Source organism: Anabrus simplex, chromosome 10 (genome assembly GCF_040414725.1).
Source record: "Anabrus simplex isolate iqAnaSimp1 chromosome 10, ASM4041472v1, whole genome shotgun sequence".
NCBI classification, from domain to species: Eukaryota; Metazoa; Arthropoda; class Insecta; order Orthoptera; family Tettigoniidae; genus Anabrus; species Anabrus simplex.
Window position 1 is genome coordinate 43,392,001 of NC_090274.1, and position 21,036 is coordinate 43,413,036.

At 41.5% G+C, this 21,036-nt stretch overlaps 1 protein-coding gene across 1 annotated transcript in view; it reads left to right on the top strand.

The window, feature by feature from the left end:
- LOC136881791 (uncharacterized) overlaps nucleotides 1–21,036 on the top strand; it is a 954,543-nt gene that overhangs the window by 614,720 nt on the left and 318,787 nt on the right. The window lies entirely within an intron of this gene.

A 21,036-nucleotide genomic window follows, 5' to 3' on the forward strand; every position in this document is an offset into this window, starting at 1 on the left:
ATTTATTTATTTATTTATTTATTTATTTATTTATTTATTTATTTATTTATTTGTGATAAGAGGTCCCATGAGCCTAAGGCTCGTGATAATGGCATTGCAGTACATACTTTTGTTAAGGCGACACAACTACATTACAGATAGTATAGCTTTGTCAGTAAAGTGACAGGAAAAATAGGAAGAACAAACTTAACAAGAATTTGTGCGTTTTAATTTTGGTAAGGTAACATTGTGCTGTCTATTAGAACTTGGTTGAATGAATTTTGCAAAATTGTATAGGTAAACAGTGAATAATAATGGTGAAAGGTAAGAGCCTTGTGGAAGCCCTGAAGTTTTAGTGTAGATACAGTCTGTTTAATGTAGATAAAGTCTGTTTAATGTTATAGAACAGATAATTATTGGGCTGTTTGTAAAAAAATCTAGTCGTAACTGTTTGAAAGCAGGAAATCATATCTTTCCTTGTACATGGACATAAACATGCATGTATCTAAAATGTCACCAAACATAGGGAATGTTTTATTCCAGAAGGCATGTCTTAGTGTGGTGGGTCATCCGAAAATGTATGTAATTAAATAGCGTCATGTAACAGCATGTTTGACGTGATGTTACCTAGTAACAGTACCTTGAAAGATGTACAGGCCGTGAATCTGTAACATTGCGTCACACATTTACTTGAAAGACATATTTTTGACCATTTGGTTTTCCAAAGGGAAATATAACAACACGTGTTTACTTGTAGGAGTAAAAAGTACTGTAGTACTCTGAAAGAGGGGTTAAGCACGAATCAGTTTATTGATTATTGCATATACATACATGCATATCTTGGTCACTGTCATTGTCAGCAGTTCGATACCTACATTATCATTTTGTTTTTAAGTGATTTTTCTCTGCTCTGCGTTATTATTTACGTTGATTGGTGATCATATCTGAACAATTATCCGATCTTTCAATAAACGAGAACACTCAGACATCTAAAGGTTCAGTACTCAGTTCGAAAAGTGTGAAATAAAGTAGCCTTCTACAACTCTTATGTGTACTCTTCAGAAATCCATATTCTTAAAGCGCTATGGGGCATTGCTTCTAATGTGGGTGGAGGAGGTATTATCACTGTAGTAGTCATAAATTCACATTTCAGTAATGTGTTGCTGTAGTGCCTGGGTAGTAACATTTTTTTTAATTCACAAGTTGCTTTACGTCGCACCGATACAGATATATCTTATGGCGACGATGGGGCAGGAAAGGACTAGGAGTGGGAAGGAAGCGGTCGTGGCCGTAATTGAGGTGCAGCCCCAGCATTTATGCCTGGTATAAAAATGGGAAAACACGGAAAACCATCTTCACGCCTGCCGACAGTGGGAACTCTCGAATACTAACATATTATATTGTTAATTTCATTTTTCACAGTGCGAGTTTTTATTTATTCGTCTGTGATTCATTTCAAATGTTAGAATATCCAAGATAAAATCCTCTAAAGCTGTCCGTTGAGCCGCCCCCCTGGTGTAGAGGTAGCTTGCCTGCCTCTCGCCCGGAGAGGCCTGGGGTTCGATTCCCGGCCAGGTCAGGGATTTTCTCTCGACCTGAGGGCTGGTTCGAGGTCCACTCAGCCTACGTGATTAGAATTGAGAAGCTATCTGACGGCCCCGAGAGGATGCGTCGCGCTGACCACAAGGCCCCTCGTAATCTGCAGGTCTTCGGGCAGCGGTCGGTGTGCAGGCAAGGGCGTAAGTGTCGTGGGGTTAAAAATAAGATGTCCGTTGAAAGAACCATTCGGAGGGGGGATTTTCCTGAGAAATATGCGAAGTGAAAGGGGCAGCGGATAAAATATTTACCATTCAACAAGATGTAGGGCACGACAAACAAGTGATCACAAGAACATCAGTAGATTGCACAATATCCTAATAATGACGATAGATGTTCAGTTATTTTGCTCATAATAACAGCAGTTGAGAAAAGTATAATATGTTATTATTTCAGGTGTATTACGGTAATACCTGTCTTAAACGGAATCGCAATGGACCAGGACATATTTCCACTGAAGCCAAGTCTGTTTAGACTTTACTTGTGACTAGTATCACCTTGCGAGGAAAACCATGGGTCCAGTTTACATAGGAGCAGTACCATTATGCGAAGAACACTACGGGGTCTAGGCTTTGCTTGTGATAAGACTCATCGTGTACATTCCGCCCGTCGGTTCCACTGTGTTCAGAATGGACCTCCCTTACCTATGCGTAGTACCACTTTATGAGAAACACCATGGGTCTACGTTGCCTGACAGTAGTAGTACCATTATGTGAGGAACACCACGGGTTTGACTGGCGCCCGTGTTTAGTACCACTATGTAAGGAAAACCACGGGTCTGCATTGCTTGAGAGTAGTACCCTTATGTGAGGAACACCATAGGTTTATGTTACCTGTGAGTGGTCCCATTCTGTGTAACATACCATGAGTATAACGCGGCATGTGATTAGTTCCACTAAGTGAGGAACACCACGAGAATATTGGCGCTCTTCATTAGTCCCACTATGTGAGGAACACCTCGGGTCTGCTTTACTTGTGAGTAGTACCCTTATGTGTGAAACACCATAGGTTTATGTTACCTGTGAGTGGTCCCCTTGTGTGTGACATACCATGGGTTTACATTACCTGTGATTAATACCACCATGCGAGAAAAAACATGAGTCTACGTTACCTGTGATTAGTACCACTATAGGAGGAACACCATAGTTCTGCTTTACCAGTGATTAAGTACCATTATGAGGGGCGGTGACCTGGATTTTGTACAGCTTTAGACAATGAGTATCATCCCTCTGTGGATCAGCGGTAGAGTGTCGGCCTCCGGATCCCAAGATAGCGGGTTGAAACCCGGCAGAGGTAGTCGGATTTTTGAAGGTCGAAAAAAAGTCCATTCGACACTCCATGTCGTACGATGTTGGCATGTAAAAGATCTCTGGTGACACATTTGGTGTTTATCCGACAAAATTCATTAAAAATCTCAGCCATAGACGCCCAAGAGAGTTTCGGTTTACTCGGTCTGCCATCTAGTGGGGGCCTAGAGTAAAACGGAACGTCGAAATTGACGAGCAGACAGCCAGATGGCGTCAAATTAAAATGTCTGTACACGGTAGCTGAGGCCATACGATTATTATTATTATTATTATTATTATTATTATTATTATTATTATTATTATTATTATTATTATTTTTTATTATTATTATTATTATCCCAGTAATGAAGGCATTGTGAATTGGATCCATTGATTGTTTGTGTTTCACTGTCATGTTTTCACTATAATTTGCTTTAGATTATAGTCGGTGCATACATTTTGAAGTTTTATGTTTCGTTTCGTTCACCTAGTACCATTAGGGGCCGATGACCTAGCAGTTAGGCCCCTTTAAACAACAAACATCATTAATGAAGGTGTACTATAAAATAGTGTACATTATCCATTTTCTTCGCACTAGACACTTGAAAGCACGCCAGATATCATCAGCCAATTGCAGTGGTCGTTATCTTGAATGCCTGACTTTTCCCAAAATCTTTCGCCTCAGAAATTACAACGAACATAACAAGAGTAATTCTGTTTTCCTGTAGCTCCTACTTCTGACGACATCTACATAAGTCTTCAACCTGCACTCAAACGTTTCTTCTCTTTTTCCCTTCGTGAGAACTGATGAACCACAAGCGGTGAATTCCAGAGAGACTAACGTATGGAAAATTAATTGTTCCGGAAGGCCCAGTCGGTAAACACCCATCAGTTCATCCCAAAACAAAGGAGTCCGGGGAAAAAAGGAATGTACTGTGTTATATACAGTTCATGTGTCCTTGCATCATAGATCGTCTAAAATGTATAGGATGTTTATACCATTGGAAGACTGGAAATTTCCTGTTTGGGAGCTTACGGTATTTTCAGGTAAAAATTCCACCTTTACAGTACACTTCCTTGTTGACAACCGTTATGTTTTTAATCGGCATTGGACAGAACATATCAAGAACTTCCCAGTGCATTTTAATGTATCCTTGTTTTATATTTGCCAACGGCCGTAGCCGTGTTGAAACACCGGATCCCGTGAGATCTCCGAAGTTAAGCAACATTGGGCGTGGTCAAGATTTGGATGGGTTGCCACGTGCTGTTGGTGGGGGTAAGGCAATGGAGGAGCGGAAAGGAACTGGCCACCTTACCGTACGTAAACTCCGACTCCGGCTCAGGCACACCTCTGCGGAGGCTCGGACCTGCCTTCGGGCAGAATACACCCTTACCTTGTTTTATATTTCGTATACTTTGTCTTACGATTATGGCTGAAGACGTCCCATTGGGACGAAACTTGTTTCATTTTACTAAAGTAATGTTATTCTGTCTAGAAAGAATAAAAGAAAGTGTATTGCAAAGGTGGAAGATTTTACCTGAAGATATCTTAACAAGGTGATAATACGGGCTTAAATATGAATGTGATCTCTTGTAAGAGCGTATGCTGGCTTCCGTTTCTGCGTTTGACAGTTTCCGCTTAATCCAGAGTGATTTGCATTATATTTTACACCCAAATCAAGGGACTGAGGTAATTTTCCATTAAAGGCAAGTTTCCACTTAATGGAGGTTCCGTTTAAGACAGGTTATTATTATTATTATTATTATTATTATTATTATTATTATTATTATTTCTTCTTCTTTCTTAATCTGTTTATTGTCCAGGGTTGTTCTGGAGCTTCAGACATCGGATCGGGGGATACAACTGGGGAGAATGATCAGTACCTCGCCCAGGCGGCCTCACCTGCTATACTGAACAGGGGCCTTGGTGGGGGATGGGAAGATTGGAAGGGATAGACAAGGAAGGAGGAAGGAAGCGGCCGTGGCCTTAAGTTAGGTACCATCCCGGCATTTGCCTGGAGGAGAAGTGGGAAACCACGGAAAACCACTTCCAGGATGGCTGAGGTGGGAATCGAACCCACCTCTACTCAGTTGACCTCCCGAGGCTGAGTGGACCCCGTTACAGCCCTCGTACCACTTTTCAAACTTCGTGGCAGAGCCGGGAATCGAACCCGGGCCTCCGGGGGTGGCAGCTAATCACACTAACCACTACACCGCAGAGGCGGACGATTATTATTATTATTATTATTATTATTATTATTGTTACGGAGTTTTCCGTGGTAGTTAGAGGTGAAAGAAGGTGCGGGCTTGAACGGGTCTCAAACTACGAAATTAAAGTTAATGTAAAATCTAACAAGGTTATATTTTCTTTTCAAAATTAAGACATAACAAGCATGGCAGGTACAGAGTAGCAAGGCAACAAAAGTATAGTTACAATATTTACCGGATTTGGGCTTCGCGCCCCGACTTCACAATTCTTGGGCAGTCAGCCCAACCTTACTCCAAAATAAGTTTTACCAGAGGGGCAGAAAACCCCATTCATGCTCAGGAGCCCTTGCTCCAAATTACACAGAAAAGCCTCCTCGAGGCATACCACACTCAATTTTCAAGAAAGCCACTCGCTCTCAAACTTTAAGCCTCTCAAAGGCCACACCAAACTCCACCTTCAAGTTGTCTTTTCAGGACATAGACACAGGGGTAAAATACCCAACCTACTGAGGTCTATTAAGTGAGAAAAAGATTAATTACATGATCTCTAAAATAACAATTTGAGAGGAGGCGATCCGCACTCCTAATACCTTTTGTTAAAAACCTAACCTGGCTCTAGGCCGCTAATGCAAGGGCTAATCCCATACTAAAGAGGTGACTTAGGAAGGAAACAATTTACATTACGTTAAGGAAGAATCGGTTATGAAAAATAAGTTCACCTCAAAACAATATGAGTGGGAGCTCGAGAGGGTTAAGCACTCTCTATCCCAATATGTAGCTTAAAAGATAGAATAAATACAAGGTGTCTTTACATTTTAGGGAAAGTTACATGGTGGAAACGCTTCGGACCCGCCCCGAGAGTTAAACTGCTGAGCTAGCAAGAAAAGAAGTTATTAATCGGCCATTACCTTGTTGTTGAACTGCTGCCCGAAGGAAGAGGCGCTTCCCGCCCCCTGCTACGTACTTTACACACTGAAAGATGTTACAGAAGTGGCACAGAGACCCTAAAATCAGCAGTTTATATACTCTCGCGGAAAGTTCGAGGCGTTTCAGGTAAGAAAACACCCGCCCACAATCACTTTATTGGCTAGGGTACAGCAACATATCCCCTTTGGAGAAGATACACCTGATTGGTTAGAAATTAATTCTAAAAATTCGGGATTGGCTAAATACAAAACAAGGGGAAAGAAAGGGGTATACAGCCAACCTAAACAATAACAGAAAGAAATTTATCAAGAAACAAACTTTTGAAATAAAAATTTTCTCCAAAAAACAGTTCTTTCACTTTGCACTAGGGTGCACTATTGTTGATCTTCAGTAGTGTCCTCTAGAAGAGAAAGTTCACACTTCTTACAATAGGGAAACAAAAATGCGTCGAAAACGACCCAGTTCAGAAACTACAAAATTTCCCAGTAGTGACATCTTCTGAGAAACTTGAAAATTAATTCCGTAGATAAAGTTCAGGCTTCCTCCAGCAGAGGAGTTTCAATTGGCGCAAATTTTAAATAAGCGGCGTGGAGGTGTACCGCCCGGTACAATTATTATTATTATTATTATTATTATTATTATTATTATTATTATTATTATTATCTCTTTCTCCGTTAGGGTCTTCTAGAGACCACATGGCAATATCAGTGCTTTATCCTTCGTTGTTCCTTCATCCTCCAAAACTCCTTCATCTGCTCACTAAGCCTCCTTTTCCTTTCCACGGACCATTTTGAGCCTGTTTCCTTTCCGTCCCTACCTTGGGATTCTTCCATTTTTAACACTTTCGTTCTCAAAATCTCTCTCTCTCTCTCTCTCTCTCTCTCTCTCTCTCTCTCCCCCCCCCCTCTGTTGCTTCTTCTTCTCCCCTTATGTTGTTTCTTTCCAAATCTTTCTTGACTTTATGAATCCAGATTGTTGTTGACTTCTTGTTCGTAAGATATTTGAAGATCTGTTTGGTTAACCTGTTGTCATCCATTCTGCATAAATGTCCAAAAAAATATCAATCGCCTCTTCCGCATTGTATCTGTTACGTTAACTATATTCAGATATATTTCATCATTACTTCTTGATTTCCAGAGTTCTGTAGTTCTTAGCGGAACGAGTATTTTCCGTGTAATTAGTCTTCTCCTTCTTATTATTATTAGATGGCCCTTATTAATCGTATTCACTCGATTTCAAGTTAAATGTTATTTGGACAATGCACACATTTATTATTTTGGGTAAATATATATTTTCCATTATATTTTTAGGTTATTTTCTCGCTCGGTTTAGGTCATTTTTCGGCATTATTAGGTCATAAAAATCCGGATCTTGATGATGATGATGGTGGTGGTGGTGATCGTGATGTATTTAGACTTGTTTGTTTCTTGGGGCGGGTTTGTTGGGTACTAAGACGAGGGTAAGCAGATGTAGTAGCTCACTGCTGGACTTAACAAAAAATGTAGATTATAACACAGTACTAGGTTGGACAGCTCTGCCCTACTGTGGGATCAGAACTTATTTCCTCAGAAGAATGTGAGACAGTGGTGTGCCAACTCGGATGTGTTTCCGTACACATACAGTACACTCACATGCTGGCTGGCAGGTCATTGACACACACAACTGGATGTTACCTTGGCAACCGTCAAGTTCAAACAAATGAACACTTCGCTATGTGCAGAGCACACATACACACAGTAGCTGCAGGACGTGATCCTCATGCTGGATGTCCCCAACCCATGCTGTACGTGAGGTGCGCAGTGCAGGCTGCCATTGTATGTTAGAGACTCCTCAGCTCGAATGTTGAGTGGATCCCCCTTTGGGATGCATTATCTACGGTATCCCCTCTTCTCTTAAGAGGATATTGAAAGGCGTAGGCTTAATCCCCACAACTGTCAACACGGGAACGCGGGTTCACGATAGGGTTGTCACTTGTACGGTTTCGCCCAGAACATTACAGATTCTTTTTTCCACATTTAGTTCCACGCACGATGAATCCGTTAAACCGTACGCCGAATGTTCCATTTGGTTTTAAATATCTCTGTTAGGCAATCGTATAGTTTCGAAAAATGCCTGGTTATGATCGAGTACAAAATATTTTGTATTCTGACCAAAAACATCAGTCATCACAGTTGAGAACAGCGCCTTTGGCACTGTGCTATCGGCACTAGTTTGCACATAGAACCTGTAAAGAATAGGATATTCATTTTTTGGTAGAAAAGTGACTCACACATTGAATAAATTGGTTTGTTAAATGGAGAAGTTAAAAATCTGTGAAAATGATTTTAAACATGACTGAGGTTTGTGTTACAGTAATTATCTATGTAAGCGGATTGATTTTAGTGATTCTAATGTTTTAGCGTTGATGAATTGCGTAACTCTAGAAAACTCACCTCATTTAAAGTTGATACACTAGGTTTAGAGGAAAAGCTGTACTGTATATGGATGACATTTGTTCAGAATGTTGAAACCCGAGAGAGTTTGCTGTGCGTTTAAGAGTGCGCAGCTTTGAGCTAGCATTTGGGAGATAGTGGGTTCGAACCCCATTTTTACCTGGATTTGAGGGCTCGTTCCAGGTTCACACAGCTAACATGTTTACAATTGAGGAGCTATCTGACGGTGAGATAGCGGCCCCGATCTAGAAAGCCAAGAATAATGGCCGAGAGGATTTGTCATGCCGACCACACGGCACCTCGTAATGTGCAGGCCTTCGGGCTGAGCAGCAGTCTCTTCGTAGGCCAAGGCCATTCGGGGCTGTTGCGCCATTGTTTTCCTTTTTCGTTGGTATCTTAATTAGGCCATGCCGAAAACATTGTGTTAGTGCGACGTAAAACTGGGCGAGCTTGCATCCGGGAGATAGTGCGTTCGAACCCCTGAAGATGGTTTTCCGTGGTTTCCCATTTTCACACCAGGCAAATGCTGGGGCTTACGTTAATTAAGGCCACGGCCGCTTCCTTCCCATTCCTAAGTCTTTTATATCCCATAGTCGCCATAAGACCTATCTGTGTCCCACTAGGAGGGAAACAAAGCAGTGAGTTTAATGTAAACATATCGATCCTTGGACTGTAAGCTTGACGGATGATATCATGCAGACGTCATCTGGCGAGGTGATGGGGGAGCTGCGCCGCGAACCTCTGATTTCGAACGGTTCGGTATGCTTCGAACAGTTGCATTGGGCAAACTCATCAGATCGCACCAATTCTCCTGTCAGTTTGTGCGTAAATAAACAAACTGCTGACACAATAGCCAACAAACGTAAATAGCAAACACACACAGTGTTTTTATAACGAGCATAAACATTTTCTTTATAACCGTGTAAATACTAGCCTGCGCAACGACTGTGCTGCAAGTTTTGCATAAACATTAGGGGCACAGTCCATAATAACCCCTATAATTTCTGTTACTTTCACTAAATTGCGTAGGAAGGGCTAGACGACATTTCCTAATAACCAAATTCGTTTGCATTCTAACCTATTACTGTCCAAAAATACGGGGACTAATCGAAATATCAATTTCGATGTCGCGTAAGGTGTCCATGAGCCCGACATGACGGTATCATAAACGGTTGCCCTACGATCCTTAGGGACACAGTTATGTGGGGTAGAAAAAAAGGTAATTTGCTTCATATTTTGATTTCTAAATGTTAATTCCAACCCACGGTATGTCATTGAATAGTGATATATCCGTCCGACGTAACGGTACCACTGTGATAGACTGAGGACCATTAGGGCAGTAGGTACATGTTTTTTGAACGTACAATAAACATTCTCGCAGACTGGTACGGAATGTCACGTGGTAGGGGCTGCCTAGCTGAGGCGGTGAAGGTGTGCTCTGTTGACCCGGAAGGACCTGGGTTCGATTCCCCGTCAGGAAGTCGAAAAATTTAAGAAACGAGGTTTCCACTTCCGTAGGTTCACTCAGCCTACGTCCGGCTCCTTGGCTGAATGGTCAGCGTACTGGCCTTCGGTTCAGAGGGTCCCGGGTTCGATTTCCGGCCGGGTCGGGGATTTTAACCTTCATTGGTTAATTCCAATGGCCCGGGGGCTGGGTGCTTGTGCTGTCCCCAACATCCCTGCAACTCACACACCACACATAACACTATCCTCCTCCACCATAACACGCAGTTACCTATATATGGCAGATGCCACCCACCCTCAGCAGAGGGTCATCCTTACAAGGGCTGCACTCGGCTAGAAATAGCCACACGAAATTATGATACTCAGCCTACATCAAAAATGAGTACCAGCCTAATTCCTGGGGGCAGAGGAGACAGAATGTGGAGCAAACCACTCTACCCCAACAAGTGCCAAAGGTTACCGATAGTGGGAAGCCTTTACCTTCCACCCTTCCAAGGGCTTTTGGCTTGTACGTAGATGACTTCGCATGTTCAGGCTATGTAATAATAATAATAATAATAATAATAATAATAATAATAATGAAATGAAATGTCGTATGGCTTTTAGTGCCGAGATATCCCAGGACGGGTTCGGCTTGCCAGATGCAGGTCTTTCTATTTAACACCCGTAGGCGACCTGCGCGTTGTGATGAGAATAAAATGATGATGAAGACAACACATACACCCAGCCCCCGTGCCATTGGAATTAACCAATTAAGGTTAAAATCTCCGACCCGGCCGGGAATCGAACCCGGGACCCTCTGAACTGAAGGCCAGTACGCTGATCGTTCAGCCAACGAGTCGGACATAATAATAATAATAATAATAATAATAATAATAATAATAATGAAATGGCGTATGTCTTTTATTGCCGGGATGTGTCCGAGGACTTCGGTTCGCCAGGCGCAGATCTTTTGATTTGACTCCCGTAGGCGACCTGCGCGTCGTGATTAAGATGAAATGATGATGAAGACGACACATACACCCAGTCTCCGTACCAGGGTAATTAACCAATTATGGTTAAAATTCCCGACCCTGCCGGGAATCGAACCCGGGACCCCGGTGACCAAAGGCCAGCACGGTAACTATTTAGCCATGGAGCCGGACAGTAATAATAAGTCATCTGTTGATAGGTGACAAGCCAGATAACTGAGTTCACAATCATAAATAACGGCTGATCTTATCCTGGCAATTCTGGTGTCAGTTTGTGCGTCAACAAACGTAGAAATAAATTGTTCTGCCAAACCCGCATAGTGTCTCATTTCTCTCACCGCCCACAGATGTCGCTCATAAACACGTACGGTCATGCAGACGTCACAGCCCACGGCGTGTTCCTTTTGTTATGACATATTTATATGTCTGCTGAAACTTTGTATCCCGAAATTAGCGATGCAAGATGTGTGACGCGATGTTATACCCAGCAACCGTGCAGGCTGTGATGTGAAGTATTGATGGATGGCCATGACAAAGCCTCATCTTATCCCACTATAGAGAACTGATTATTTTTCATAAGCCCTGAGTCAGCTTCCCCCTTTTCGATCCATTGAAAAATAAATAAAATAAATTAATTGTTGTCAATTTCAGTTCACTTTATCCACGGTATCCCCTGCCTGTCGTAATAAATGACTAAAAGGGCTTCGGGGGCATGGTTTGGCAACGACGGGGTCCTTCTCGGAGTCCTAGCATTGCTTCCACTTTCTTGCGCAAGATTCCTCACTTTCAACTACCCGATCTGACCTCCCTTTGTCAACTATTGTTCTTTTCCGACCCTGACGCTATTCGAGTGCTAGGGAGTCTTTCATTTTCAAGCCCTTCGTGCCCTTGTCTTTCTTTGGCCGATACCTTTATTTTTTGAAGTGTCGGATCCCTTCCATTTTTCTTCTCTCCATTTAGTGTTACCTAGTTGTCCGACTCAATGGCTGAATGGTCAGCGTTGAGGCCTTCGGTTCGGAGGATCCACGGTTCGATTCCCGGCTGGGTCGTTGGTTTTAATCGCCTCTGATTAATTCTTCTGGCCCGGGGACTGGGTGTTTGTGTTTGTCCCAACACCTTGAGGTGCTCTTGGACAGGAATCATTTCCAACGACAGTGTTAAAATAGCTTGCCCTAAACACAAAACAACACAGTTTTGAACCTGTCCAAACTATCATTTAATAGCTGTCCATCGAATGTTGAGTTGAGGGGTGTCCAATGTAGAGAGGATTTTTAACATGTAAATGTGTAGGGAATTAAACAGTGAATTCAATATATGTCCAATCAAAAGCGATGTCCAGGATATAGGGGTGTTCAAAGTGCGGGTTTTCACTGAAGTAATCCTTATCCCGACCTCTATTTTGTAATGTGTTTCGCCCACAGTCATAACATGGAAACTGAAACTTTCGTCAGTGTGAACAATTTCTGGAATTGAACATTAAATAGTAAATAATAATAATAACGATTATCTATATTATTATTATTATTATTATTATTATTATTATTATTATTATATTTAATTTTCTTCACAGGTATCTGGTCTGTTATATTGCACATAGGAAGCGAAATGCTAATTTATTTTAGATTGTGTACTGTAATAAATATTTTACGTACAGTGAGATAGCATAGTAGAATAGTAATTGGTTTCAGTCTACTTCTTTAATATTTTAATATTTGTATTTTATGTTATGTGTTCACTGGTGAACAGTAAGATTCGGACACGTGCCCCCATGTCATTATTGTTGTTGTTAAAGATTCTGCTTTTTATCCATGTAAGCTATAAATAGTTATGGGGTGAGGTCCGAGCCTTGTGTGACTCCTCGAAATATTCCGAACCAAAACTGAGAAAGAATTGTTAGGACTGAAGACCGACTTCTAAGGACGTATGGCGAACGTATTAGGTCAGCTTTTATGGTTAGTGGAATTGAATAGTTAGTTTTCTATTCCTCTCACCAGGGAACGCTGCTGGCTGACTGGAAATGGCGAGGGGAAAGTTTCATTCCCCGCTGTACCCTTATAATCTTGTTTCGCGAAACGTGACTATCTGTCTGTCGGTCGGTCGGTCGGTTTATATACTCTTGACAGGATTCGAAGTCCCGATGTCTGGTTCGCACTTCCTCCTGGAGTATTGCCATGACCTCTGGGTTGCCCTACTTTCACATTGGCCTCTTGACAAACGATCTTTAACTTCACCATCTTGTGACTAACTTGACCAATAATAATATTTGCTTATCGTTACCATGGCAAAGAGAACGGAAAAGTGAGAGCACTCCAATTATTATTAATTTGCTTTGGGCATTGTTGTGGCAGTGCTTTCGCTATGAGATACTGCCAGATACTTTACTATGGTCGTGCAGTGTATCTTCTTCTACATTGTCAGAGGAAGGAGAAGAAATTCTGTATCGATTTCATTGTTGTTAGTGTATGCTGTGAAGATATGTGGAGCAAAGACCGTGATGTAGAACCACGGTCTGGCTTCTGAGTTGTATCTTCGACATGAATAAGATCTAAGTTTATACATTTGGTGTTTACTCGGCAAAATTTACTAGAACTCAGCCTTAGACGCCCAGCAGACATCCGTTTATCTGTCATCTGTTAAAGTAAAAAGGGAACCTTGTAATTGACCCGCAGGCAGCGTGCTTGGCATCAAATTAAAATGCCCGAAACCTGTAGGTTATTATTATTATTATTAAATGTTACGACTAGAAGGGCTCTCATGGGCTATCGACGTCGGAGCGTGGGTTGGCCACCACGGGGCCCGTAGCTGAGTCCTGACATTGCTTCCGCTTGTGCCAGGCTCCTCACTTTCATCTATCCTGCCCGACCTCTCTTGGTCAACTATTGTTCTTTTCCGACCCCGTTGGTATTAGAGTATTCGTGACGTAGAGAGAGTTTCATGTTCACGCCTTTCGTGGCCCTTATCTTTGGCCGTTACCTTCATTTTTTCGAAGTGTCGGATCCCTTCCATTTTTCCCACTCTGATTAGTGTTAATAGAGTAGGCCTATCGTTGCCCAGTTGCACTTCCTCTTTACACAATAATCACCACCATCACCACCAGTATTAAATGTTAGTTGGAATGTAGTGATGTATACAGATAGCTATAGAATTGAAGATGTGCGGTTGGGAGCGCGCAGCTGTGAGCTCGCATCCGGGAGATAGTGGGTTCGAACCCCACCGTCGCCGTAAGACCTATCTGTGTCGGTGTGACGTAAAGCAACTAGCAAAAAAAAATTAAGATAGACCTGAACTCGCCCATTAATCCCCATCATACGATTAATCATTCTCCACAATTGTATTATTATTATTATTATTATTATTATTATTATTATTATTATTATTATTATCAATTTCACAACTGTATAGTTTGTAATATAGCACAAATTTCGATATTTTACATAATAGCTAGTTGCTTTACGTCGCATCGACACAGATAAGTCTTATGGCGACAATGGGAGAGGGAAGGGCTAGGAGTGGGAAGGAAGCGGTCGTGGCCTTAATTAAGGTACAGCCCCAGCATTTGCCTGGTGTGAAAATGGGAAAGCACGGAAAACCATTTTCAGGGCTGCCGACAGTGGGGTTCGAACCTACTATCTCCCGAATACTGGGTACTGGCCGCACTTAAGCGACTGCAGCTGTCGAGCTCTGTATTTACATAAAAGAGCTCAATTATAATTTATATAACTTTACAATATTAAAAAAGCCAAACCCCACGGCACTTACGACCTTGAAAGGGCTTTGGCCTGCCCAGCGACCGCTGCTCAGCCCGAAGGCCTGCAGATTGCGAGGGGCCGTGTGATCAGCACGACGCCTCCTCTCGGTCGTTATTCTGAGCTTTCGAGACCGGAACTTTACAATATACGCCTTCATTATTCTCTTCGTTTTAGAGGTTGCAGCCTTTTCGATGTATGGTCCGTACTGAACATTCAGGAATGTTCTCACCATGTTGCAGCCTTTTGTGCCACATTGTGAGTATAGATGGGGAGCTGTAGTGTCATTAAGTTTTCTGGAAATGATTTTGGTGTCTGTCCAGTGGGAGAAAGGAGAAAATGAATAATTGTCACTCTGTCTTGCTTCCAGATCCTTGCTACTTCCATAGCCAGAGGAGTATATTTATCGACCTCCCTTCATTTCTGTTTCATATTCTGGTCATTCGGGATAGCGATGTCAATGGCATACGTGTGTTGATTGTTTTTATCTGTTAATGTTATTTCTGGTCTATTGTGCGGAGTTGCGTTATCTGTTTGTATCGTTCTATCCTAGAATAGTTTAACATTTTCATTCTCCAGTACACTGAGCGGGGAGTATTTGTAGTAAGGCACTCTGTTCTGGATCAAAGATCGGGTCAGGGCAATTTCTTGATGTATAACTTTGGCTACATCATTATGTCTCAGTGTACGATGATAGCGCTAGTAATCTGCAGTTGCTGATGATGTGCTCAATGGTTTCTGGACTGCTGTTGCATTTCTTGCACTCGTCATTTTTACTAGTAGGATCTTTAAGGGTGTGTTTCCTATAACTCTTTGTTGAGATCACTTTATCTTGGATCGCCTGGTTGAATCCCTCAGTTTCTGGAAATAACTTCTCCCTTAGACAGCCATGAGTTTGAAAGTTGTTTAGCAATGTTCTCATCAGTGGTCTGGTTGTAGTACCTTCCATAAAGTTCTTTACTAGCCAGTCTCTCTATCTTTTCCCTGTGCAGGATGTTTGTGTCTTTGATATTTGTGGTGTTCATGTAAATTCAGAGGGATGTAGATCTGCTTCAACCACATCTTTATGGAGAATACTGTCATCTCTCCGGCAATGAAACTCTTACCTCAGATTTATTACGTGTTGGTTGTTTAGACTTATAACATCAATACTTCCTCTGTCCCCTCTCTTCTCAGCATTGTGACTCTCTCTCTATGCTTGAATTAGGATGTATTATTATTATCATCATCATCAAATTGACATCATTATTGCGTAGTAGTCCAAGGTAAGGTAAGGGTTATTCTGCCCGAAGGCAGGTCCGAACCTCCGCAGAGGTGTTCCTGAGCCGGAATTTACGTGCGGTAGGGTGGCCAGTTCCTTTCCGCTCCTCCATTCCCTTACCCCCCAGGCGCGTGGCAACCCATCCAACTGCTGACACCGCCCAATGTTGCTTAACTTCGGAGATCTCACGGGACCCGGTGTTTCAACACGGCTATGGCTATTGGCGTGGTAGTCCAAGAACAACGAAATTTATTATTGTATTGGTTACACATTTTCGTGCTAGTTGCGAAAAAGGCCAGACAATACTGTTTCCCCGCGAATTCTCTCTCTCTTTACCCGAATGTTCGAATAGTAATCTTGAACACTTGGGACAAGGGGAGAGAAGGGAGAAGGCAAGGACATCTTAACCGCTTGACTTCCGCGTTTCCTTCGCCTTATACCAATATGGCTGCGGTTCGTATCTCAGCTACTGGATGTAAGCTTTGTCACAACAAGAACAAAAACAACGAAATGATAATGCTCATGACATTGACATGAATCCCCAAATGGTCGGTTGGTATCTCTCTCTCTCTCTCTCTCTCTCTCTCTCTCTCTTACAATATATAAGTGCCTCTTTCCACTAGAATGAATTTCAACTCTTGTATACCACCACCGTTACACCACAAGATGAGCTGAGCTATGTAATATACAGGCATGATCTCTGACGCACGAGTTCCCGCAGCAGTTGGCGTGATCATGATGATGTTCGACCGAACGTGAAGAAAAGTTGCTAAGAGCCAGTAATCTATTTCGATTTTTCAGGAGTTTAAATTATATAATAATAATAATAATAATAATATGAAAATGAAAATGAAAACCTACAACCTGTTTTCCATTCAGAGACCGGGTCAGGGATGTAATGAATGAATCATAAATAGGCTGTTATTACGATGGGGTCGCCACTCCCAAAGTGATATATTAATGAATGATAGATGCTACGAAATGAGAATGGAGAGTGTTGCTGGAATGAAAGATGACAGGGAAAACCGGAATACCCGGAGAAAAATCTGTACCGCCTCCTCTTTGTCCAGCACAAATCTCACATGGAATGACCGGGATTTGAACCACGGTATCCAGCGGTGAGAGGCCGACGCGCTGCCGTCTGAGCCACGGAGGCTCAATATAATAATAATAATAATAATAATAATAATAATAATAATAATAATAATAATAATAATAATAACATACCGGGCGAGTTGGCCGTGCGCGTAGAGGCGCGCGGCTGTGAGCTTGCATCCGGGAGATAGTAGGTTCGAATCCCACTATCGGCAGCCCTGAAAATTGTTTTCCGTGGTTTCTCATTTTCACACCAGGCTGTACCTTAATTAAGGCCACGGCCGCTTCCTCCCAACTCCTTGTCCTTTCCTATCCCATCGTCGCCATAAGACCTATCTGTGTCGGTGCGACGTAAAGCCCCTAGCAAAATAATAATAATAATAATAATAATAATAATACAGTAATATTGTTACTGTTATGGGTATTACGTTCCACTTACTACTGTCACGGTTTTTGGAAACGCTGATGTTCCGGAATTTTGTCCCATAAGAATTCTTTAATGAACCGGTAAATAAATCGAGGGAAGAAGCTGACGTATTTGAGCACCTTCAAACACCACCGGACTGAACTGAGGTCGAACGCACTTGCTCTACCATCTGAGCCACTCACGCTGCCCCTTACAAAGGGGATACCGTAGACCCTTGTTTGTTGATCTCAAAGAATAACTTTTAAACCTACACATGTGTTTGGAGAATTTTACAGTCCCTCAAGAAGGGAATGAGCACATGGCATTGTATGTCAGTTTCATTTAATATTTTATCACTCTTAATTTTTATCAGAATATAATTCACCTGCCAAGCAGATATATGAATAAGAAACAACTTAATTAAAACAGAGTGACATCATCAGATTCTATCAAATCACACTCGAAAATATTTAGAAATGTATAAACATTCAAATTCTGTTTTATTCCTTAAATTTGGAACTTGTCTTTATGGAGTCCTCACTTCTCTCCACTCTGGCATAGAATGCTAGATGTTTTAATTAACTCATTTCCTTTTTCAGATATGATTCTGTTACGTGTTTTCTTTTCCAGGTAGTTTCTAAATTTATTCGTTCATAAATTTGTTCGACTGGCTAGAAAACCTACCAGTTATAAATTACAAATATTTTGACTAATCATTTATAATTATGTGTGATATACTTTAGTTCTGTAGCGTAGTTTTAGGGATTATTCTTCTACTCACTCTGTACATATCCTGCTAACTGCACGACTGGAATACTAACACGGCAGTAGAAGGTTCAACACTAACATATGGTGGATGGGACTAACAGTACCTGCATGTAAAGGGAAATAATTTTTAGGCGCTAATAGTTTAGAATCCAGCCGTATTTAATCAAGTCGCAAGTATCAGCTTGCCCGCACAATGGTTCTGCACTGAGACTTGCATAACCATTAAGGAAAAGAAGTATCTAAACGCCAAAAAATGTATGCAACTCACCTACGTAACTGCAAAGCGGGCTGGATGAGGTGGTGGTGGAGATTATTGTTTTAAGAGGAAGTAGGGATCCGACACTTCGAAAAATGAAGGTATCGGCCACAGAAACACAAAAGTCATGAAGGGCGTGAAAATTGGACTCCCTAGGCCTCGATTGCTCTAATACCGTCGGGGTTGGAAAAGAACAAGAGTACCGGGCGAGTTGGCCGTGCGCCTAGAGGCGCGCGGCTGTGAGCTTGCATCCGGGAGATAGTACGTTCGAGTCCCACTATCGACAGCCCTGAAGATGGTTTTCCGTGGTTTCCCATTTTCACACCAGGCAAATGCTGGGGCTGTACCTTAATTAAGGCCACGGCCGCTTCCTTCCAACTCCTAGGCCTTTCCTATCCCATCGTCGCCATAAGACCTAACTGTGTCGGTGCGACGTAAAGCCCCTAGCAAAAAAAAAGAACAAGAGTTGACCAAGGGAGGTCGGATAGGATTGATGAAAGTGAGGAACCTGGCACAACTAAGTGGAAGCAATGTTTAGACTTAACTGAGGACCCTGTGGTCGCCTTTTACGGCAGGCAGGGAATGCTGTGGGTGTTATTGCGTTAAAGTCCGTCGTATACTGTAGTTGAAGGTTAATGCACTGTCACTTAATGAACAACGACACTTCGTACCTGTAAAGGGAAATTGCGCTTAATTTTAGATTTCAAATTGACTGAGATTGTCTTTACAAATTAACCGTGTCTACTATTTAAAGCAGGACCCTATATTATTTGATACAATACGCTTAAAAGTGCCAGATATTTTCAAGAAAAATGTCCATCAGGCAACTCACCTCAAGTAAAATCAATCTATCCTAGTCAGTAATGCCTTTGCCGAGTGTCTTTTGGGCGTCGTAAACAATTTGTGGACTTACGAACGGAATCGTTTGTGTGTTATTAATCTAAGCCGAACTGTGTACAAGAGAACAATTTAAATTTACTTATTGTATTTTATAGATTTGTTGAGACTTCTCTAAACAATATCCTCTACTGTAATACGAAGTATAAATTTAAAAATGAACTCTTTGTTCTGAACTGGAACATTTTGCTATGTTCCACGATATTTCAAGGACTAAATTTCAGTATTGCTCTTTTTCTTATTTGAGATTTAAAAAAAGGGGGTATTCAGAGTAAATACCATAGATATAAATTTACATTCTTGCTTACAAGCCAAATCTTTCATAGGGATACACTTTTGACCCTACTATAAAGTTTGTGACTTAGATCAATCTTCCCGAGGAAGTCATTGCAGGGATCATCATCATCATCATCATCATCATCTTTGAACCTATTGCTGAATATTTCAAAGAAAATTGTCATCTCAGAAATATATATGTCACCAGTTGGACGACCAGAGCGAGAGTTACCATGCCGAAACCGATTTGTGGACTTCTGTGAGCAGTTCGGACTTCTCAGACCTTCATAAGGCTAAAGAAATAATGTTTAAACACTAGTGAGTTAGAATGCGAATGTATTTAATCAAGGCGCAAATGTTTCCTAGCCCACACAACGGTTTACATAAATATTAGCGATCTGAACTATCGGAACCCCTACAATATATGCAACTCACCTAACAAAACTGTAGAGCTGCTACGTCTTACTTGCGCCTTGTTCCAATACCTTTGCATTTTAACTAACCGCTTACTACTTAAACATTATTTCCCTATTATCATCACTACCATGCCAGTTAGTGCACTGAAAAATTATATCTCCATTTTTAGGAACACACATATGGACCTTAAAAAATGTCTATTGTTCCTTTCTTTGATTTTTCAATTTGTTTAAAGAATAGGTTCGTGCTTAATGAAAACTTACGAGGTATTCTTCGTTCTTGTAGCAACCTGCAGATACCGTAGGAATATTTTAATATCGTAAATAATGAAAATAGGCTTCATAATAATATTTTGCCGGCCTGAGTGGCTCAGACGCTTAAGGCGCTGGCCTTTTGACCCCAACTTGGCAGGTTCGATGCTGGCTCAGTCCGGTGGTATTTGAAGGTGCTCAAATACGTCAGCCTCGTGTCGGTAGATTTACTGGCACGTCAAAGAATTCCTGCGGGACAAAATTCCGGCACCTCGGCGTCTCCGAAAACCGTAAAAGAGTAGTTAGTGGGACGTAAAACACATAACATTATATTTTAATAATATTTTGAATTCCAAATAGTTCCTCGTTTTTCATCACATAGGTCTGCATATTATCCTGATTAATCCATTTACAAAACTTAATGTTGAAACCGTTTAAATTAAACAATTTCTTCAATTGCGCCGAAAGTTGACGGGCTAAAGGGCCCGAAAAGGTTTCAAACCGAAAAAAATTCGAAAATCACTTCCGGCCTCAATGCAGTTCCGGTAAAAACAGCCTAAAGTCGCATGTTTCTCTACTCGTTTACTTTTTTAAAATTCAAATCCTAGCCAAACTAACTTATGTACAGAATTCTTTCTTTAATGTGTTCCTTGGTTCATTACCCTCACGCGTTTTTTTAATTATTTGATAAATGTCCACACCGAATATAGTTATAAGGGCTTAAGTGAAACTCTGCATTAACTCCAGCACTCGTAGTGGTAGAAAAAGGCAAACTGCTAATCTAATCCCCCGGATAACGA